Raw genomic sequence first — 23,555 nt, forward strand, 5'->3', positions numbered from 1 at the left:
CTGGGGGCAGCCCGCAAGTGTCGCCACGTTTCCGGCGCCAACATAGCATGCCCACAACTTCCTAACCCGTACATCTTTGGAATATGGGAGGAAACCGGAGCATCCGGAGGAAACCCACGCAGACACGGGGAGAACGTACAAACTCCTTACAGACAGCAGCCAGAATTGAACCTGGGTCGCTGGCGCTGTAATAACATTACGTTAACTGCTACACTACCATGCCTGCCCATGCGTTTTGAGGTTCTCCTCTATACCTACCCCTGAGCAAGAGTTGGTCATCTGTTTTCATGTACTGCAGTGTTGCTCAGTGTCAAATTCTGTTTTATAATCCTGTCAAGAAGAATCTCAATGTGTTTTGTTAGGTTCTGAAAGCAAGACTTTTATTTTTCAACAGCATTTGCAACTTCGGGAGCTATAAAGCACTTTGTAGTCATTGACACACTTGATAAGCAGTATCATAATGAACACAATACACACATAACAAGCCCCCTTGAACCTCAGTGTAATAATGATCTGATAACTTACTTGCTGATGTTCTATGAAAGACAAACATTAGCCAGGAAATTGCATAGAATCCCACCTGCTTTTCTTGGAAGTCGTGTTATGGGTTTGACAAGGTCTTTGACAAGGTGCCGCACACAAGACTGCTAAACAAGATAAGAGCACATGATCTTAGAGGCTAGGTACTAGCATGGACAGAAGATTAGCTGACTGAAAGAAGGCAGAGAGTCGGGACAAAGCGGTCCTTTTCAGGTTGGCTGTCAGTGACTCATGGAGTTCTGCAGGGGCCAGTGTTGGGACCACAACTTTTCACTTCTCACATTAATGACCTGGATGAAGGAACTGATGACATTGTGGCCAAGATTGCAGATGATACCAAGATAAGTGGAGGGACAGGTAGTGTTACGGATGCAGGGAGTCTGCAGAGAGACTTGGACAGGTTGGGAGAGTGGGCAAAGAAGCGGCAGATGGAATACAAGGTAGGCAAGTATGAGGTTATGCACTTTGGTGGAAAGAATAAAGATGAGGAATATTTTCCGAATGGGGAGAGAATTCAGAAATTGGAGGTGCAAAGGGACTTGGAAGTACTAGTACAGGATTCCCTTAAAGTTAACTTGCAGGATGAGTCAGTAGTAAGGAGGGCAACTTCAATGTTAACATTCAGTTCGAGAGGACTGAGACAGAAAAGCGAGGATGTACTGCTGAGGCTTTATGAGGCGTTGGTCAGACCACAAATGGAATATTGTGAGCAACTTTGGGGCCCGTATCTAAGGAAGGATGTGCTGGCCCTGGAGAGGGTCCAGAGGAGGTTCACAAGAGTAATCCAAGGAATGAAAGGCTTAATCTATGAAAGCCTGAAAACACGTACCAGCAGGCTCAAGGACAGCTTTTATCCCACTGTTATAGGACTGTTGAACGATTCCCTAGTACGATAAAATGAATGGTGTACAAGACAAGTTTTTCACTGTACCTTGGTACAAGTGACAATAATAAATCAATTCTAATTCCAATATTAGGAGCATTTGATGCCTCTGGGCCTGTACTCAATGGAGTTCAAAAGGATGAGGGGGGATTTCATTGAAATCTACTAAATACTGAAAGGCCTGGATAGAGTGGACATGGAGAGGATGTTTCCATCAGTAGGAGAGTTTAGGATCTGAGGGCACAACCTCAGAATAGAAGAACACCCCTTTAGAACTGAGACGAGGAGGAATTTCTTCAGGTATATCTGTGGAATTCATTGCCACAGAGGGCTGTGGAATCCAAGTCATTGTGTGTATTTAAAGCAGAGATTGATAGGTTCTTGATTGGTTCGGGGGTTAAGGGTTATGGAAAGAAGGCAGGAGAATAGGGTTGAAAAAAATCAGCCATGATTGAATGACAGAACAGACACGATGGGCCGAATGGCCTGATTATGCTCCTATATTTTATGGTCTTATGGGTTCTTTTATGCCCACCCAGAAGCTTGGTAAGTCACCTTTAACAGTGCTGCACCCTGTCAGCACGACACTGGAGGATCACCCTAGATTATTGTGTACAATGGAATAGGACTCTGGGCTGGAGTTCTCCCCACTGAGACACCCCTGACAGTGTAAGGTTACACTTGGTAAATACAAGGTGGAGCTGTTGTTGAATGTAAGCAATGAATGTATATTCATAGCCCTTTGGAACAGAGAATTCCAAATTCACATCCCTTATTGAAGAAACTTTTATCAGTAATTGGTTTATTGTTGTCATATGTACCGAGGTTTTGCATGCCATCAATCGTTCCATACTTCAGTACATCGAGGTAATACAAAAGGAAAAACAATAACAGAATGCAGAATATAGTGTTACAGTTACAGGGAAACTGCCTTGCAGGTAGACAATAAGGTGCAAGGGCCATGACGAGGTAGATTGAGAGATCAAGAGTTCATCTTTATCATACAAAAGATCCATTCGAGACTCTTGTAACAGTGGGATAGAAGCTGTCCTTGAGCCTAGTGGTACATGTTTCCAAGCTTTTGTATCTTCTGCCTGATGGGAGGGGGGAGAAGAGAAAATGTCTGGAGTGGAGGGGTATTTGATAATATTGGCTGCTTTCCCGAGGCAACGGGAAGTGTAGACAGAGTCAATGGAGGGGAGGCTGGTTTTCATGATAGACTGGGCTGTGTTCACAGCTCTGCAATTTCTTGCAGTGTTGGACAGAGCAGGTGCCACACCGATCTCAGCCATGAATGGCTGAACCCATTGTGAGAATAAAACCACTGGGCCAAGATTATTCAGTTGGAAGGCACAGCACTTGTCCTTTCAATACCTGGTCTGTTCAAAATTGAGAGTTACTTTACACAGAGGCGGAAAAACCAGCCTTTAACCCCACTATGCAACTATCTTTTCTCCACACAGCCCACCTCCTCCTGAGCCCTAAAGAATACAGGAGCATGATGAGTGAAGATAGATTGCAACAAAAGCAGAAAATACTGGGCCGGAAGGGCCTGTTACCGTGCTGTAAATAAAGTTTTTTTAAAAAAAAGATACGCAGGTTTATGCTGGATTGGATTTACTGGTGATGACATATTTATGGACCTGCTCATGGGCATATAAACTGTGACACAGTTTTTAAATGTGCTACAAAGTCTCTTGTGTACAATTTCAATTGCAATTTACAATTGAAATGCTGTTTGCAGTGTTGAGCTGAATGCCGCCTTATGGTAGGAAGGCTGTGATTAAACTGGAGAGGGAGCAGAAAAGATGCACAAGGGTGCTGCCGGGACTGGAGGCCCTGACCTATAAGGAGAGATTGGACAGTGGGACTGATTTCCCTGGAGTGAAGGAGGCTGAGGGGAACCTTATAGAAGTTTATAAAATCATGAGAGGCATGTATAAGGTGGACAGTCACAGTTTTTTTTCCCCAGGGTATGGGAGTCTAAAACTAGAGGGCACAGGTTTAAGGTGAGAGGGGAAAGATTTAAAAGGGACCCAAGGGGCAACTTTTTCACACAGAGGGTGTTTGGTATATGGAACGAGCTGCCAGAGGAAGTGGTAGAGGTGGGTACAATCAACATTTAAAAAGCATTTGGAAAGGAACATGGATAGGAAAGGTTTAGAGGGACATGGGCCAAATGCAGGCAAATGGGACTAGCTCAGGTAGGTACCTTGGTCGACATGGATGGGTTGGGCTGAAGGGCCTGTTTCTGTGCTGTATAACTCTACGACCATGAGTGTTGCATACAAGTCGCTGGAGTGTACCGAAGATGCTTGTCCGACCACAGAGTGATGCTCAGGGTGTCAGCTGTAGGGGGAATCATGAGGAATTCCCTGATGATATTTGGGGATTAAAATGAGGGTTCGTTCTGTTGTGTGGAGCTCGTACTTGGAGCTGTGGGACGGGCAGGTTTTGTCAACGTTGAAGTGAAGGCTGCAATATTTGTGCTGAAAAATTGGACGATGATCAGGGGAAGGTGAAGGGGACCCAAAAGGGTGATGCTGCTTGTCAGAGGAGGTTGAAGGAGGAGAGGGAGAAGGGATTTGGCCTGGAGGACCTACTCTCCATCAACCCTCTAGATGCAACACTCCTGCCTCCACGCTGACTGGGGAACAATGAGGCTCAGAAATTTGAAGCAAATATTCACTGCTGCCAGCCAGAGCCTGGACCACTCACTCTGTGGAAGTGAAGGTCACGGTGCTTTTGGATGTATGGGTCATTCGACAGTGGTGGGGGACAGATAACATGTCTCACAGTTTAAAGGTTACTGCTGTGTTTGTGATATGACTGAGGATTCCACAAAGGGTGGGGGACATGGAATTCATCGTCTTCTTAAGTGGGGACCAACAGCCAGTGCAGACACACAGATGGCCACCTTCCCCACAGCCAGGTGACACACATGGGCAAGGACCACATTTAAACCCCAAGTCGTTCTCATATTTCTCTCAAATTTCCCTAGGACGTTGGAGGAGGCCATTTGTTCCATCAAGTCTATGTCTGCATATGTCTGCAGGTTAATCCCCACAGTACCATTCCCCCACCGACTTTTCTACTATCTATTCTCTTACATGCTCATTAACCCTGATTCTCCTACCAGCCAACCACACTGGGGATAATTTACAGCAGCCAATTAACCCTTCAATCAGCACATCTTTTTGTTGTGAGAGGAAACCAGTGCACCCATGCAGTTACAGGGAGAACATTAACACAGATATTGCCGGGACTTGAGGACCTGAGTTCTAGGGAAAGGTTGAATAGATTAGGACTTTATTCCTTGAAGTGCAGGAGAATGAGGGGAGATGTTATAGAGGTATACAAAATTATGAGGGGTATAGACAGGGTGAATGCATGCAAGCTTTTTCCCCTCAGGTTGGGTGAGACTAGAAGACGTAGGTTTAGGGTGAAAGGTGAAATGTTTAAGGGGAATCTGAGGGGAAACTTCTTCACTCAGAGGGTGGTGAGAATGTGGAACGAGCTGCCAGTGAAAGTGGTGGATGTGGGTTCAGTTGTAACATTTAAGAGAAGTTTGGATCGATGCATGGATGGGAGGGGTTTGGAGGGATATTGTCCAGGTGTAGGTGGATAGGACCAGACAGAAGATCAGGTCGGCATGGACTAGATGGGCCAAAGGGCCTGTTTCTGTGCTGGAGTGCTCTATGACTCTCTGTGAACACCACACAGACAACACCAAAGGTCAGGATCAAAACTGGGTCCCTGGAGCTGTGAAGCAGCAACACTACCTGCAGACCCACTGTGTCACCCATTTGTTGCCAGTCCTGCAATGCAACTGCAAGAAGGGAGGATATCAGCTTCCCATCACAGTTCTCAGTCTCTGCAGCAGAGATGATGGACACTTCCACCTCCAGGCAGGAGCTGCCTGTCCTCTGGCCCTGGTCACCGGCCCTCCGGGGAGTGGCTTGCTGCCTTCTACACCTCTACAGACTACCCTCTACAGACCACCAGCGCTGGTATCTGAGCCACTGTCAGAGTGAGGGGTGCAACATCTTCTCCTTCAGTTTGTGGCGGCCTAACTCCAGGACTGGTGCAGGTTGGGAGCTGCTGGGAGAGTAGAAAGGCATAGAAGAGTGCTCGGGGTGAGGGCAGGAGACATGTCATGGGGGCACGGTTAGACCCATCAAAGGAGACAGTGGGAAAGTGGGAGGTGAGATATTGATTAAGTATGTCCGTCCTCTGTGACCTTTGGGTCTGTGGACCACAGGTCTGTGCCTCCATGAAGCCAACGCTCTTTCTTCGGTTCAAAGCATGGTACCTCAAACACCTCCTACCCTCTTCTGCATGCCAGAGTGATGTGTGTCAGAGAGGAGTTTGCAAGGGGCATGTGTGATGAGGCTGGCGTGCTTGAATAGTCAGAAGTCTACATAAGCTGTGATCAACACACACAAAGTGCTGGAGGAACTCAGCAGGTCAGGCAGCATCTATGGAGGGAAATGAACAGTTGACGCTTTGGGCCGAGACCCTTCGTCAGGACTGGAAAGAAAGAGGGCAGAAGCCAGAATAAGAGGGTGGGGGAGGGAGAGGAGCATGAGCTGGCAGGTGATAGGTGAGTCCAGGTGAGGGGGGTTGGGTTAGGTAGGTAGCTGGAGGAAGGGGGGATGTGGGAATGATGTGAGAAGCTGAGAGGTGAAAGAGGCAAAGAGCTGAAGAAGATGGAATCCGATAGGAGAGGACAGTGGAACGTGGAATAAATGGAAGGAGATGGGGAACCAGAGGGAGGAAGGTCGTGGGGGTGGGGGAGGGGAAAGAAAAGGGGTAAAGGGGCCAGAGGGATAAGGGAAAACGAGGGGGTGGGGGGGGGGGAACAGAGGGAAAGTGTCACCAGAAGTTAGAGAAATTGATATTGATGCCGTCAGGTTGGAGACTACCAAGACGGAAAATGAAGTGTTGTTCCTCTAATCTGCGTCTGGCCTCAGCTTGGCAGTAGGGGAGGCCGTGAGCACACATGTCAGTGTGGGAATGGGAAGTGGAATTGAAGCGGCCGACCACCGGGAAATCCTGGCTGTTGTGGCGGACAGAGCGAAGGTGCTTGACGAAGCGATCCCCTGATCTGCGTCGGGTCTCACTGATGTAGAGGAGTCTGCACCGGGAGCACCAGATGCAATAAGTGACACTGATGGATTCACGTGTGAAGCACTGCCTCGCCTAGGAGGACTGTTTAGGGCCCGGTAAGCTGTGATTATGTGGATGTTCAGTTGGATTGGTCAATGCCAGAGGTTGTTGGGTGGGTGTTGGAGGTGTGACATTGGAGCAATGTGCCAGATCGATGTATTGTTGTGGAGAGATGGGCTTGGTTGGTGTGCTTGCTGTCCTTGGGCACTAACCTTCTTGGACCATACTTCAGGGAATAGTTTATAACATAAACCACCCTGAGAACTTCCAATCCCACTGGATCTCTGACGAGGACCATGCAGGACCTCGTTTCTGCTGTCAACAAGGGTGCCTCATCTGTGTCTGGCTCCATCTTGTGGTGTCCAGGCTCAGTAATGACAATCAGCAGTGGCAGTCAGAATCTCCCCTTTAAGATAAGCGAGCACAAAACCAAATAGCTCAGATTAGCTTTAGCTGGTGTGTGGGATTCCCGAAGTTACTGGCTGTTATAATGTGCCAGTGTGAAAGTGCCACAGTTGATTCTGTTTCATGTTAAATAACTACACGGACTGCATGTGATTCTCAGGTGGGACCAGCACCAGGGCACCTGACGTGGCTCCCCACACCTTGCTCTCTTACTGCCTGTTTCCCAGTGTGAATGAATCTCCAGCTCCAGGTTTCCACTCCCACACACTCGATACTTGAATGACTACATGCAGAATATGAAGGAATTATTTTTATGAATGTGATTGGTAATGAATTGACCTGTACGATCGGTTTGTAAGACAAGTTTTTCACTGTACCTTGGTACAAGTGACAATAATAAACCAATACCAATACCAATACCAAAGGCTGATTAATGTGGAGTCATAGAGTCGTACAGCATGGAAACAGGCCGTTCATAAGGGTGTCCACGCCGACCAATGGGCACCCTTCTGTATTAATCGCATCTCCCAGCATTTGGGTCACACCCTTCAAGTCCTCATCTAGACCCTTCAATGCTGTCAGTGACTCTGCTTCCACCACTCTCTCAGGCAGTGTGTTCCAGGTACTCACCGCTCTCTGGGCAAAGAAAGTCCACCTCAGATCCCCTCTAAAGCTCTTCCCCCTTACCCTAAATCTATGCCCTTTAGTTTTACCTGCCTCTGATATGCGGTAAGGTTTCCTGAAGTCTACCTTATCTATACCCCTCATAAATTACATACCTCAGTCATGTCCCCTCTTAACCTCCTCCACTCCACGGAGAACAGACCCAGCTTCACCAGTCTGTCCTCATTACTGAAACACTCCATCCCAGGCAACACCCTGGTGAACCTCCTCTGCACCCTCTTCAGCGCTATCACATCCTTCCTATAGCATAGTGAGCCAAGCTGCACACAGTACTCCAGCTGAGGGCTTACCAATGTTTTATAAAGACAGAGCACAGCCTATCTACTTCTGTATTTGATGCTGTAACTAATGAATGCCAGCAGACCATATGCCTTCCAAACTACATTATCTACCACTGATTGCACCTTTAAGAATCTTTGGACTTGTACACCAAGGTTCCCCTGTTCCTCAGTACTCCCTTAGACCGTACCATTCATGGTGTATGTGCTAGCCTCATTAGTATTCCCAAAATGCAATACCTCACATTCGTCTGGATTGAATTCCATCTGCCAATTTTCAGCCCATTTCACCAACACGTCGATAAGTCTCTGCAGCCTAAGGCTAACCCCCACACTATCAACAACTCCACCGATCTCCATGTCATGTGCAGACTTACTGATCACACCTCTTGCATCCATATCCAAATCATTCACAGATATTACAAACAGCAAAGGTCCCAGCACCAATCCCTCTGGGCAACAGTGGTCACAAGCATCCAATCACTAAAGCAACACTCTTACCATTCCCCTCTGTCTCCTATTGCCAAGTCAATTTTGGATCCAGTTTGCCAATTTGCCCTAGATCCCGTGGGCCCTAACCTTTTGAACCAGCCTCCCATGTGGGACCTTGTCCAAGGCCTCACTAAAGTCCGGGTAAGTCACATCTACTGTCCTGCCCTCATCGATAGACTTTGTTACCTCTTCAAAGACTTCAGTCAAATTGGTCAGACAGGATCTGCCCTTGACAAAGCCATGTTGACCGTCTCTGACTAGTCCCTGCTTTTCCAAGAGATCATTAATTGTCACCCTCAGAATTTTTTCCAGTATCTTCCCTACTACTGACGTTAGGCTCACAGGTATGTAATTACCAGGATTTTCCTTGCTGCCTTTTTTGAAAAGGGGGACAATGTTTATTGTCCTGCAGACCTGGTATCTCACTGTGGCCAGCAAAGATCTTAAAATCTCAGCCAGAGCCCCAGCAATCTCTTCCCTTGCCTCCCATAGCAGCCTGGGATAAACTCCATCCGGCCTGGAATTTATCCACCTTTAAGCCTGCCAAGGCATCAAGTACCTCCTTTTTATTTATGGAGACCTGCTCTAGACTTTTACCTACCCCTTTACTGAATTCTCCAACTACAAAGTCTGTTTCCTTTGTGAATGCTGATGAAAAATATTCATTGAGGACCTCACCTATACCTTTGGTTTCATGCACAGATTGCCCGTGTTGTCCCTAATGGGCCCTACTGGTTTCCTTGTTATTCTTTTCCCTTAATATTCTTATAAATGCTTTTGGATTTTCTTTAGCCCTGTCTGCCGATTAATTCTTGTGACCCTGCATTGCCTTCATAATTTTCTTTATAAGCACCTTCCAACATTTTTCATACTCTTGATGAGCCTCCCCTGTAAGGGCGGGACGGTGGATGTGATTTACATGGACTTTGGTAAGGCCTTTGACAAGGTCCCACATGGGAGGCTGGTTCAAAAGGTGAGAGCCCATGGGATCCAGGGCAAGTTGGCAAACTTCACAATACCTGTCACATGTCATACCTCCACCCGAAACATCGACGATCCATTTCCCTCCATGGATGCTGCCTGACCCGTTGAGTTCCTCTGTCCCTTTGCGTGATGCACCAAATTTCCAGCATCTGCAGTCTCTTGTGTCTCCACCTGCCACACGTTTCCTTTTTTGGCTTTATTCAACCCTCAATATCCCTTGACACCCAGAGTTCCCCACATTTGTTATCCCTGGCTTTTCTCTTTAGAGGAATATGTTGGTCTTGAGCTCTTGCTATTTCTGCTTTGAATACTTCCCACTGTACTTACCTTACCTAAACTTACCTGTAAATAGATGCTCCCAACACCCAGGTTAACACTGAAGACTGGAGCACTAAGTTGAGAACAGATCTGAGAATGGTGAACAAGAAAAATCTATGGGTTGAATTTAGTAAAGTTTCTGGTGGGACCTACACAGTACAACTTGATGCCTTCTTGCATTTGTAGCTCCATGGTACCACAGCGGTGATTATTCTAAAGCTGAATGTTGCTGACACGTACATGGAACATTGCCCGCAAGCGAGGCAGCACAATGGTGCGGCAGGTCGAGCCACTGGCTCATGGCTAAAGCAACGTGAGTTCAACCTTGACCTTGGGTGTTCTCTGTGTGGAAGTTGCATGTGCTCCCAGTGACTGCATGGGTTCATTCTCACACCCCAATGCAGATTGGAAGGTTAATTGGCCACTGTAATGGACCCTTGTGCAGAGGTAAACAGTAGAACCACCCTACCTATATATAGGGATTGTATAAGTGGGTGCTTGATGGTCAGAAGGCACTCGGTGGGCTGAAGAGCCTGCTTCTGTTCTGTAAAACTATGACTTTATGACTATGAGCTGAATGTAGATGAGGAAGAAAAGAATGAATCTTTGAGCAGTTTGGATGCAGGCTTGTGAGGAAGTCGGAAATGCACTAAGTCGTTTGGAACCCATTGGACGGATGAGGAAGGTGGTGGGTGGAGAGATGATGATGGAAGTGAAGGTAGAGGAAAATGGGGAGATATTGGAAAAGAGAGAAAGGGGAAGGATGGGAAACCGGTGGGGAGATGAAGTGGTGACTATTTTAAATAATGTCTTTTGGTTGAAGAAATGTAATGTGTCATGACTCCAATCAATTTACTTTTTCCCAGGGTTGGGGAATCAAGAACTAGAGGGCAAATGAGAGGGGGAGATATAATAGGACCAACCTTTTCACCCAGAGGGTGGTCAGTATATGGAATGAGCTGCCAGACGAAATGGTTGAGGCAGGTACAACATTTAAAACACACCTGGACAGGTACATGCACAGGAAAGGTTTAGAGGAATATGGGCCAAACACGGGCAAATGGTAATGGCTTAGATGGGCATCTTGGTCGGCAGGGATGAGTTAGGCCAAAGGGCCTGTTTTTGTGCTGTATGAATCTATGGCTATGACTCTATGGTGTTCTCTATGTTAGGTACAGGAGTTAAACCAGAACTAGGGAAGGCAGTAAATGTGAAGTTGGATAATGATGCTGTGTTCAAGGGCTTTAGGAAGGAAAGGAAGGATGGACATTGAATAAAGTTCAACCTTGTCATTGATGATCGTGAACTAAATCCAACCTTCATTTTACAGGATCTACTGTTCGCCTCTGAATAATGTTGGAAGGACTTCTCACTCACTGAGACACAGTTTGCCTTGGAAAGGTATGGCATTTATTTCCAGATTCTCAAAAAAAATCACTGGGATAATTGTACAACTACATGCAAAATATTAAAGAATTATTTGTGTGAATGTGACTGACAGTGGTGTGGAGGGAGCAAGGCTGATCAACAGCACTGCCACTCAAACATCCACATGAAGGAGACAATCAGATAGTTTGGAACAGCCCACTCTTTCATTTGGAACCAAAAGCAAAGAGCTGGAGGAACTCAGTGGGTCAGGCAGCATCTGTGGAGGCAGAGGGATGGTCGACGTTTCGGGTTGAGACTCTGCATCAGGACCGAGAGTGTAGAGGGGAGAGAGCCAGTGTAAAGAGATGGTGGGAAGGGGTGAGGCAGGGGCTGGTAGGTGATAGGTGGAACCAGTGAGGTGGGGGATGATGGGCAGGTGAAGTCAGGTAGCGGAGGGGGAGGGGGGAGTACAGAGGGATGGGCTGGTGGGTGATAGGTAGAAACAGATAAGGAAAAAAAATGAGCAAATGGAGCCAGGTGGGGGGAGGGGAGGGGAGGGGAGGGGAGGGGAGGGGAGGGGAGGGGAGGGGAGGGGAGGGGAGGGGAGGGGAGGGGAAGGTAGAGCCAGAGGCTGGCAGATGATAAGTGGAACTAGATAATGTAGGGACAACATGGAAGAACTCAGCACGAATTCCACCTGGGAAGCCTACAACCCAATGGTGTGAACACTGAGCTTTCAAATTTCAGATAACCCACACCCCCTGTGTGCCTTTCCCACTCCTACCTGTTCACCTAGGGTCTCTTACCCTTCATTCACCTTTTTTACCCCTTCACCACCACCCCCCACCCTGTTACGTAGATTTGTTGTCCTCCCCCATCTGGATCTATCTGCCCATCATCTCGCCCTCTTCACCTTGATCCACCTGTCACCTACTGGCCCCTGTCCCTCCCCTCCCTCTCACCTCTTTATTCCAGCCATCTTCCCCCCTTCACTCTCAGTCCTGATGTAGGGTCCCAAACTGAAACATTGACCATCCCTCTGCCTCCACAGATGCTGCCTGACCTGCTGAGTTCCTCCAGCAGTTTGTTTTTAGCTCCAGGTTCCGGCATCTGGGGTCTCTTGTATCTCTAGTCTACTATCTTGTTCACTGTTTCACCACCATTTGGAGCTGTTCACCAGGGGTGGTACAATATTTCTGACTCTCCGTCCAGCACATGGTCGTCACCTCTATTCATCTGCCTTTGCCCCCCACTCCTCCCACACCATGTCTCTGACTGAGATCACCCCACCTAGTAGACAATGTGCTGCTTGGTCAATGTAACTGTGCACTGAGGTACAATCTCCCGCATTGGATGGGAGTGTGATCACTCACTTTGGCTAAAGATATTCACTGCATTCAGCCCTAAGCATATCTGGAAAAAGAGCCTGATAATTACTGCTGAACATCCTCATGGGTGTTTTGTCCTGACTCATATCAGGAGAAAACTACTCACTCTGTTTTAGGATATGAAGCTGTTTGTAACCCAGCATTGTTACATTGGTGTGTTAAATCTTCTGAGGCCATTAGATTTTACTGGCACGCTGGTGCCAATGAACACTCTGTTCCTGAGAGGGGGTTGTGTGAAATAAAGACTCGGCCCATTGCTCAGCACTTGCTTTCGCCAAGCACACTGTTTCAATCCCTGAGTCAGCAGAGCATTAGACTGTACTGATGGTTCAGCTGTGTATTTGGATAAGAGCTCCTGTTTACAGCCCTTGTGACTGGCCTGGCAGATGTGGAGATTCATGTGATTCTGCAGGATGTTGTGAGCTGATCTCATAGGTTAACAAGGAATTCAGAGCTGTGCTCAGAAATGTAGCTTGTAGTGTTAAAAGGAACACATTTATTCAAATGTACTCAGATGCTTCATCCATTCCTCCTTCAAGAATCACTGGAATATTCACCAGAATAGAAAGGAGAGCACCAGTGCTTAGCTAGGATCCTGAACAGGCAACTAAAGTCAGCTTGCATTGGGCATAGCAACCTCACAAACTTAGCATGTCCCAGAACGTTCCACATATCACAGACATGTGATGTGCGGATATTGTTAGTTGTGCAATAAGTAGAAATGGCAACGCAATGCCAAAGGCATTTTATTCAATTCAACATTTCGAGGGGTATATCGAAGTAACAGATAAGCTTTCATTACACAAGAGAAGAAGAGAGACAAGTGATGGGGTGGCATCGCTCAGACGGGACCATCACAGGTTGCTGAAGTGCTCAAAATTTCATTGACAAAGTGACAGGTAACTCAGCTGGTCCGGTGATGAAATGTGAGGGGGGTCTGAAGTAAAGTACAGGCGACCCCCGCGTTACGGCAGTTTGGGTAACAGAAATTCGCCCTCACGGAGTTCACAAATCACTGCCAAAAAATCAGGGAAAAATCTGGAATTAAAATTCGCTCATATGAAATATATGTGGGAAAAAAATGTGAATAAATAAAAACAAAATGTATTTTTTCAACTCTCATTTCTTGACACACGCACAGGTGACACGGCTTTGCATTATGGAAATTCATGATATGGACCGTTTTCTAGAAACGTAAACCCACCCCTCCCTGTAATGTGGGGTGCCATTACTGCCAGTGTGGTTTGCAAACCTCTGTGTAAATTTAAGGTAAAGAAATATCAACAAAGATGGATGTATCTGAAAGTCCTTACTGAACTGGAGGACTGGAATTCTTCCAGAGATCTAGGCTGGAGAGAGGCACATTCTTCCTTTCTACTTTTAAAAAGGCATGAAAGATACAGGTCCTCCCCAGCTTACAAACACCTGACTAATGTACAGCCCATACATACGAAAGTGCATTTGGGAGACCAGTGGGATGGATTTGCCGGCTGCTGCGGGGCTGCGGGCATCTTCTGCTGGTTTGCAACTTGGTTTGTGGCCGCATTCCTGACTTGTGAGCTGTCTGGGTTACGAACAGTTCACAGGAACAGAACCCTGCTGTAACCTGGGGAGGAGCTGTAGCTTAAACATTTACTGGCCAGTGAGCTTGACATCCACTGAGAGTGAAGTTACTGAATATCTTATCAAAGATAGGCCAGTGGAGTGTTTGGACAGAAATAAGATCAATAAAACTTGTCAGTTGGATCTTGTTAACTTAATTTACTGACTGTTTTTGAAGACGTGACAGAATTTGATGGGTAAGGCAGTGGACCTTTTGATCACTTCCCCTAAAATAACAGCTGACTATAAAGTGGAAATGTTTTTACAAGCGACATGTAGTTAGTTAATGAAGATCCTGAAGGTGATGATCCAGGCGTTGGGTCCATGTTACTGGCAGAGTGCCTCAGGACTCTGCTTTATTTTCCCTTTTGCTTAATGTCTTCATAAATTATCCAGAACTGGGAATCACAAGCATAGTGGGGAAATTTGTGGATGAAGAGACCAGCAAGCTTCAGAGCGTGAAGTAGAGGAGGAATAATGTACCAGGAATTGGACAGAGAGGTGGCTGATTGCGTTCAGTGTTAGGAGGTGCAGGGTGTGTCACAAGAGGCAAAATTATTCAAGAAGGGACTATTGTGGATATGGATTCATCCATCTTGATGTCTCCTCCAAACCCCTGAATTCCCCAACTTCTGACGAGGTGGTAGAGGCAGATACAATTACAACGTTGAAAAGATGTTTGGACAGGTTGTTGGAGAAAGGTTCGGGCCTAATGTCGGTAGATAGGTAGCATGGTCGGCATGGACAAGGGGGGCCGAAAGGGCCTGTATAGAAATGCTATGCATTTCTATCATACTATGATTTGTGACCCCGATCAAAGCCCCAGTCTCCTTTTTTCCATCTAACCCCCCCCCCACCACATGCACAAGGCAACTATCTCCAGCTAGACACTGCTCACCCTTCCGCCCAAATAACTGAACCCCTAACTGCAGGTCTCTCACTCAGATCACTTCCCCCGTTGCAGATCCAGCCAGTTCCTGTCACCATAGTTACCTATGTGTAAGAGATCACATAACATTACACCCCAAAAGAAGCAGGGAGTTCAGCTGGTGCCCTGGGAATACTTATCCCTCTGATGTTGCTGTTTGTGGGATGTTGCTGTGCACAGGTTGGTTGTCGTAGGATGAACTCAATAAGACCAGGATTTGTTTAATCCAGCTTCTATGATCCTCATGTAATGGTGACAGGAGCTGTGCCGTGGCTGTACAGAGATTCCAACAGGAGACCCACAACCAAAACCGTCATCAACAGCAACTGTACAATGCGACTGTGCATGAAGTTGAAGGATAGCACAATAAATTCAAGGGCCATGTTATCATCAGGGAGAAAAGTTTAAGGGATGACATAACTACTGATTTTAGGATCCTAAAGGATCAGATAATGTGGACCATGATGATATTTTTCACCCTGTATGATGGAACAATCTCTCTTCTGTGGACTTCACCTGTTTCCTTAGGATCAGAATTGTTACACCACAGAATGAGTCCACCTGACCCTTTCCTTCTATGCTGACACCCAGTAAAATAATCTCATTGGTCTCATTCCCTTCTCTTTCCCCATAGCTCTGCAAATGATTCTCCCTCAGGATCCTATCCAATTCCCTTTAGGAAGTCCTGGTGACTGTTTCCATCAGCTGCACCTGCAGTAATTTCCTGGTCGTAATCACACACTGTGTAAAGAAAAGCTTTTCCTCACATCTGTCATGTGTCTTTTGTCCAAAACTTTAAATCAGTGGCATGTTCCGCCTGATCCATCCACTAATGAAAATGTCTTTCACTTATTTAACCTTTCTAAACCAGTTAAATTTACTCTCAATCTTTGCTCCAAGGAGGAATCCCCAGCATCTCCCACCCAATTGTGGCAAAATCCCTCATCCCTGGAACCTTTCCAGTAAATCTTTTCTGCACTATCACATCCTTCCTCAGGTGAGCTGACCAGAACTGGAAACAATCCTCCATTTGTGGCCCAACTGGTATTTTATATGGATTCAAACCTCTGCTTCTATTGTGCCTCTGTTTGTGAATCCCAGATTCCCATTTGCTTTATTAACCAGTCTCTCAGTTTCAAAGACCCAGACCTCTCTGTCCCTGTGCAGTTTTAAACATGTAACATAAGATTTCTTCATTAGTCACATGTACATTGAAACACACAGTGAAATACATCTTTTTGCGTAGAGTGTTCTGGGGGGCAGCCCGCAAGTGTTGCCACGCTTCTGGCGCCAATATAGCATGCCCACAGCTTCCTAACCCATACGTCTTTAGAATGTGGGAGGAAACCGGAGCACCCGGAGGAGACCCACGCAGAGACAAGGAGAACATACAAACTCCTTACAGATAGCGGCGGGAATTGAACCCCGATCGCTGGCGCTGTAATAAAGTTATGCTAACCGCTACACTGGCTGGTATTGTCTTTCACTCAGTAGAAATACTTCTCTTCACGCTTCTCTGCATTCGTTTTCCTCTGCCCATCCTGCAGCCTATCTATTGTCCTCTTGCTGTTCATTACTATCCTTTTCACTTGTTCACCACACTATCAAACATTGTGTTATCTGCATATTTGGGAAGATTGATGGTGTTTCTGTGACTGGGAGGCTGTTACCAGTGGGGTGCCATTGGGCTCGGTACTGGTCTTGTGTTTTTTAGCAATAGAAATTAATATTTTAGTGTATTAATTTTTGGGAACTGGGCATTAGCAGGAAGACCAGCATTTATTGCCCATCCCTAACCCTAATTGTCTTAGAGATGTGGTGGTGAGCCATTTTCCTGAAGCTCTGCAGTCCTTCTGGTGAAAGTGCTCCCATAACATTGTTGAAGAAGGACTTCCAGGATTTAGACCCAGCAGCAATGACCGGCAATATACTTCCAACTCAGAATGGTATGTAACCTGGAGAGGAACCTTCAGCTGATTGTGTTCACATGCACCTGCTGTCCTGGTACTTCCTTGTGACAGAGTCACAGTTTTGACTGAATTGACTGAGTAATTTTGTAGATGGTACGAACTGCAGCCATGGTGTGGCAATGTTAGTGGGAATTAATATTTTCAATGGTGGATGGGGTGCCAATCAAGCGGGTTGCTTTGTCCTGGATTGTGCTGAGCTTCTTGAGTATTGTTGGAACTGTACTCATCAAGTGGAGGAAGTTCCGTCACATTCCTGAGCTATCATGAAAGGCTTTGGGTCATCAGGAGATGAGTCACTTACCTGAGGACACCTAGCCTCTGAACTTTCTTGAGGCCACAATACTGATGTGGAACTTGACAATAGTAATGCTATTGAATGTCAAAACTATATGGTTAGACTCTCTCGTTGGACATGGCACAGCTTTTACTTAAATGTAGAGGGCGTGACAAAGAAGTTTGCAAATGATACAAAAATTAGCAATGTGGTTGTCAGTGAGAAGGAGAGCTTTATACTGTAGGAAGAGATGGTCTTGGTCCAGTGGGCAGGAAATTAGCAAAGGGAACAGTCCAGAAAAGTGGAATAATGCATTTATGGAGGTTGGGAAGGCAGGGGAATACACAATGATTGGGAGGATATTGAGCGGTGTGGAGGAACAGAGAAATCTTGGATCATTGTCCACGGATCCTTAAAGGGAGCAGGACAAGTCAATAGGCACACGTGATGGTTTCCTTTATTAAGCAAGGCATAGAACAGAGGAGCAAAAATGTTACACAACACGAGTTAGACACAGGTTGAGAACTGTGCACAGCTCTGGTCACCACATTGTAAGAAAGATGTGAATGCACTGGAGAGAGTGCAGGGGAGGCTTGCGAGATTGTTGCAGGACAGGGATGTCATGAGGAAAGATTGGATCGGCTGGGATTGTGATTTTTGGAACAGAAGAGGTTGAGCGGAGATTTAATTGATGTGTAAAAGGCGCCTCAATAAATAAGAAGGACTCATTTCCCTTAGCAAATAGGTCAAAAACCAAAGGGCATGGATTTAAAATATTTGGTAGGAAGATTAGAGGGGAGATTATGAGAGGCATAGATAGGGCAGTCTGAATCCTTTTTGCATGTTAGAGGTATCTAAAACAAGAGCCACAGGTTTAAGGTGTGAGGAAGGAGTTTTGAAGGGGATCTGAGGGCTAGTTTTTTTTAACAAGAGAGTGGCTGATATCTAGAACATGCAGCCAGAGGAGGTGGTGGGATCAGATACAATTACTACGTTTAAGAGGTATTTAGAGAGATACTTAAATAAGCAAGGCAGAAGTTTCTGGTCCTAATGCAGGCAAATGGGATTAATGTATATGGGCAAAAAGGTTGGCATGGACCCATCTCTGTGCTGTACAACTCTGTGACTTCATGACTCTACAAGTTGAGGAAAAAGAATTCACACCAAGAGCGGTAGGGGTCTGGGATTTACCACCTGAAGAAACGGCAGGGGCAATTAAGCAGCTGAGGGGCTGTGGCCTTCAGGACTATGGCCCCAATGCTGGGAGGGGAGTTTAGGCAAGGGAGGTCTTTTTCAACCAACATCGACATGACGGGCGGAACGTCCTCCCTCGGTGTGGTAAAGTTCCCATCGTTCTGTTATTCACCAGTGGCCGGCCACCCAAGTTCTCCCTTTGTAAGTGAGTCATCCGAAGCTTATGTCTCTGTGTCCAAACTAGCACCAACTCCTGTTCAACCATGACCACTCTGCTCACTGACCTACACTAGGTAAAGCAATATCTTACTTAATAACCTCATCTTTGACTTCAAATGTCTCCACGACCTTCCTTCCTCGATCTCTGTCTCTTCCTGCACTATGAGATATCTGGACTCCTCATCGCGGCCTTGTTCCACAGATGAACTAAAGGACTAACTGTAGTAAGAATCCTGAAATGTCGGCCAGAGAGCGCAAAGAACAATTGTTGGGATCAAATGTGCGTGTGCGCGGGGGAAGGGTGACCTGGGTGCTCGGTAACCAAGGTATTGTCTCTGCAGACGTGAGCCTGCAGTGCCCGAGGCAATGGTCACGTGATGGGTCGACCTGGACAAAGGATGGACCCAGGTCGGGGCGGAGAGAAGTGACCAGGGTATAAAAGAGTGAGCAGACCGGTGGTGAGGTCTCTTGGATTTGGGCTCACCACAGGTTAGGTCGTGACTGATGCTGTGGACTGATTGGAATGGGGCGCTGCAGTTAAATGGGCTCAGGTGCGCTTCCAAGATGTCCCACTTGTAACTTAGCAATAAAGTGTGTTGTGTGCAGCATTATGTGTGCAAGGCTTATTTCTATCGGACCAGCGAACAATCCTGCTTAACTTTGGCACAACAATAACTTCTCGAGGTGAGCTGAGAGTGACTGCCCTTGACATCAAGGCAGCATTTGATCAGGTGTGGCTTTAAGGCACGCTGGTCAGAACTGAAGTCAATGGGCCTCAAGGAAAACAGTCCAAAGGTTGGAGTCATATCTTGAGGTTGTTGGATGTCAATCATCCCAGCCCAAGGACAGTACTGCCGGAGTTCTTCAGGGTACAGTCGCTCTTCAGTTGCTTCATCAATGACTTTCCTTTCATTAGATGTGGAAACGTTTGTTGATGATTGCATAATGTTCAATTCCATTCAAAACTCCTCAGCAAATGAACCAGTCTAATGAATGGGAATTAACATTCACGCCTCTAAACTGCCAGTAAGTGACCTTCTCCAATAAGGGAGAGTCCAACTGCCTATCCTTGACATTCAATGGCAATACCATCACCAAGTCCACCACCATCAACATGCTAGAGGTCACCAATGATCAGAATCTCAACTGGACCAGCTTCATAAATTTGATGGCTACAGAAGGTTAGAAGCAAGAGGCCGGATATCCTGCGACTAACCTCCTGATATCCAAAGCCTCTCCATATTCTCAAGGCACAAGTCAGGAGGGTAATGGAATATTCTTCAGTTGCCTGAATGAGTACAACTCCAACAACACTCAAGAAGCTTGATAGCATCAGAATAAAACAGCCTGCTTGACCATCCATCACCCTAAACATTCATTCTCTCCAACACTGGCACACTGTGGCTGCATTGTGCACCATCTACAAAATGCACTCACCAAGGAAATCTGACATCACTTCCCAAACCCATGACCTCTACCAGCAAGAAGGACAAGGGCGGAGGGCACATGGGAACACCATTACCTGCAGGTTCCCCTCCAAGTCACACACGATACAGGTGACCACTGTCTTACAGCCATTCAGATTATGGAAATTTGCCCTTACAGAATTCATAAATTGTTACCAAAATATCTGAGATATGGAATAAAATTTGCTTTTGTAGAAATTATGTGTCAGTTTTAATTTTATTTTCAGCCCACATTTCTTGATGCATGTGCAGATGATGTGGCTTCGCATTACAGAAAATTGCAATACAAATGGCTTTCTGGGAATGCAACCACTCCCCACCCTCTGCAATGAGGGGATTGCTTGTACTGAGTTTGAAAAATAACGCTGTTCCTTCGTCATCATTGGGTCTATATCCTGGAACTCCCTCGACAGCAGCACTGTGGGAGAACCTTCATTAGAAGGACTGCAGCAGTTCAAGAAGGCAGCTCACCAGCAGCTTCTGAGGGGCAATTAGCAATGGGCAATTAATGCTGGCCTTCCCAGCGGCACCAATATCCCAAAAAATAAACAAAGAAATAAGCAGTCTGATGAATTCGGGCCTCTGTTCCCCCTGGATTCACATGTAGTTTTGGATCAGGCAGAATAGCAATCATTCACCACATCCTGAGCTCTCTGGAATGAAACATTTACCTCGGTACTGCTGAGACCAAGCTGGGGAAAATAATGATAAAAGCTTTAAAATATGATGATCTTTTACTTTTCTTTGAACACTAGTAGTCCAGGCACCTGGACAAATGATGCAGAGATATGAGTTCAAATCCAAAAACAACACTGGGGTAATTTAATTTTAGTTGTTTAAATAAATGGCAATTTAAACAACTAAAATTAAACCTTGCTTCAGTAATAGTGACCACAAACCAACAATTGTCATAAAAACCTTCTGATACACTGATATCCTTCAGAGGAGGAAGTCTATCATCCGAATGTGGTCCAGCCTGTCTCCTATTCCAGACCCATGGTTATGTGGTTGTCTCTTAACTGCTCTCAGAAATGGCAAAGAAAGCTAGTTGTTGTGACTAACTGTTTCTGCAATGGTTCAAGAAGACAGTTCACTGCCGCCTTTTCTAGGGCAAATAGAGATGGGCAATTAATGCTGGTCTTGCCAGTGATACGTCCTGTGAAGTGAAATCAATGACCACTTTTTTGTTTTGCTGACATTGAGGGAGAGTTTGTTGTCTTGACACTATGCCACTAGGCTATCTACCTTCTTCCTGTACTCTGCTTCGTTGTTGTTTGAGATCTGGCCCACCGTGGTAGTGTCATCTGCAAACTTATAGATGGAGTCAGGGCAGAATCTGGCCACACAGTTGTGAGTGTATAGGGAGTAAAGTAGGGGGCTGAGGACGCAGCCTTGTGGGACACCAGTGCTGAGGATAATGTTAGTAGGGCTGTTGCTGCCTATCCTTACTGATTGTGGTCTGTTGGTCAGGAACTCAAGGATCCAGTTGCAGAGGGAGGTGCCTAGTCCTAGGTCAAGGAATTTGGAGAGGAGTGTGTTTGTAATTATGGTGTTGAAGGCGGAGTTGTAGTCAATAAATAGGAGTCTGACATAGGTGTCTTTGTTATCCAGATGTTCCAGAGATGAGTGTAGGGCCAGGGAGATGGTGTCCACCGTGGACCTGTTTTGGTGGTAGGTGAACTGCAGTGGGTTGAGGTTGTCTGGGAAGCTGGAGTTAATATGTGCCATGACCAGCCTCTCGAAGGACTTCGTGATCCACCAGGTGGTAGTCATTAAGGCACGTTACTTTGTTTTTCTTTGCACCAGGATGATAGTGGTCTTCTTAAAGCAGACAGGAACCTCAGATTGAAGCAGGGAGAGGTTAAAGATGCCAATGTTGTTCCGTTGTTTAAGAAAGGCTCTAAGAACAAACCGGGAAATTATAAGCCGATGAGCCTGACGTCAGTCATGGGTGAATAATTGGAAGGTATTCTGAGGGACAAGATATATAAGTATTTGGATAGACACAGCCTGATTAGGGATAGTCAACATGGCTTTGTGTATGGCAGGTCATGTGTAACCAATCTTGTAGAGTTTTTTGAGGAGGTTGATCAAGGGAAGGCTGTGAACATTGTCTACATGGACTTTAGCAAGGCTTTTGACAAAGTCCCACATGGGAGGCTGCTCCAGGAGGTTAAGTTGCTTGGCATTCAGGATGAAGTAGCCAATTGGATTCAACGTTGCCTTAGTGGGAGAAGCCAGAGAGTGGTAGTTAATGGTTGTCTCTCTGATTGGAGGCATGTGACTAGTGGTGTGCTGCAGGAATCGGTGCTGGGTCTGTTGTTTATCATCTATATTAATGATTTAGATGATAATGTGGTAAACTGGATCAGCAAATTTGCAGATAACACCAAGGTTGGGGCGCAGTGGACAGTGAGGAAGGCTATCAAAGCTTGCAAAGTGATTTGGACCAACTGGGAAAATGGGCTGAAGAATGACAGATGGAATTTAATGCAGACAAGTGTGAGGTGATGCACTTTGGGAGGACAAACCAGGGTAAGACTTACACAGTGAATGGTAGGGCACTGAGATGTGTGGTAGAACAGAGGGACCTGGGAATACAGATCCATAATTCCTTGAAAGTGGCATCACAGGTAGATAGGGTTGTAAAGAGAGCTTTTGGTACATTGTCCTTCATAAATCAGGGCATTGAGTACAGGAGTTGGGATGTTATGCTGAAGTTGTATGAGACATTGGTGAGGCCAAACTTAGAGTAATGTCTGCAGTTCTGGTCACCTACCAACAGAAAGATATCAATAAGCTTGAAAGAGTGCAGAGAAAATTTACACAGATGTTGCTGGGACTTGAGGACCTGAGTTACAGGGATAGGTTGAATAGGTTAGGGCCTTATTCCCTGGAGTGCAGGAGAATGAGGGGAGAACTTGTAGAGGTATACAAAATTATGAGGGGTATAGATAGGGTGAATGCATGCAGGCTTTTTCCCCTCGGGTTGGGTGAGACTAGAACTAGAGGATATAGGTTTAGGGTGAAAGCTGAAATATTTAAGGGGAATCTGAGGGGAAACTACTTCACTCAGAGGGTGGTGCGAGTGTGGAACGAGCTGCCAGCGGAAGTGGTGGATGCTGGTTCAATTGTAACATTTAAGAGAAGTTTGGATAGGTGCATGGATGGGAGAGGTATGGAGGGTTATGGTCTGGTTGGAGGTAGATGGGACTAGGCAGGAAACCAGGCTGGCATGGACTAGATGGGCTGAATGGCCTTTTTCTGTGCTGTAGTGCTCTGTGACTCTATGCCAGCAAATACTCCTGCCAGCTGATTTGAGCAGGATCTAAGGACACAGCCAGGGACTCCATCTGGGCCAGTCACTTTCCACAGGTTCACTCTCCAGAAGAC

At 46.2% G+C, this 23,555-nt stretch overlaps 1 protein-coding gene across 6 annotated transcripts in view; it reads left to right on the top strand.

The window, feature by feature from the left end:
- LOC127584774 (sorbin and SH3 domain-containing protein 1) overlaps positions 1 to 23,555 on the top strand; it is a 345,097-nt gene that overhangs the window by 121,298 nt on the left and 200,244 nt on the right. For 5 of the 6 annotated variants that reach the window (XM_052041712.1, XM_052041726.1, XM_052041714.1 and 2 more), the window contains one exon: positions 11,084 to 11,154. The gene's annotated coding sequence lies outside the window, so the exon portion shown is untranslated. Of the gene's footprint in view, positions 1 to 10,006; positions 10,067 to 11,083; positions 11,155 to 23,555 lie in introns of those variants that run through there. The other variant, XM_052041717.1, reaches the window with a different exon arrangement.

This window comes from Pristis pectinata, chromosome 30, assembly GCF_009764475.1.
Source record: "Pristis pectinata isolate sPriPec2 chromosome 30, sPriPec2.1.pri, whole genome shotgun sequence".
Lineage (NCBI taxonomy): Eukaryota > Metazoa > Chordata > Chondrichthyes > Rhinopristiformes > Pristidae > Pristis > Pristis pectinata.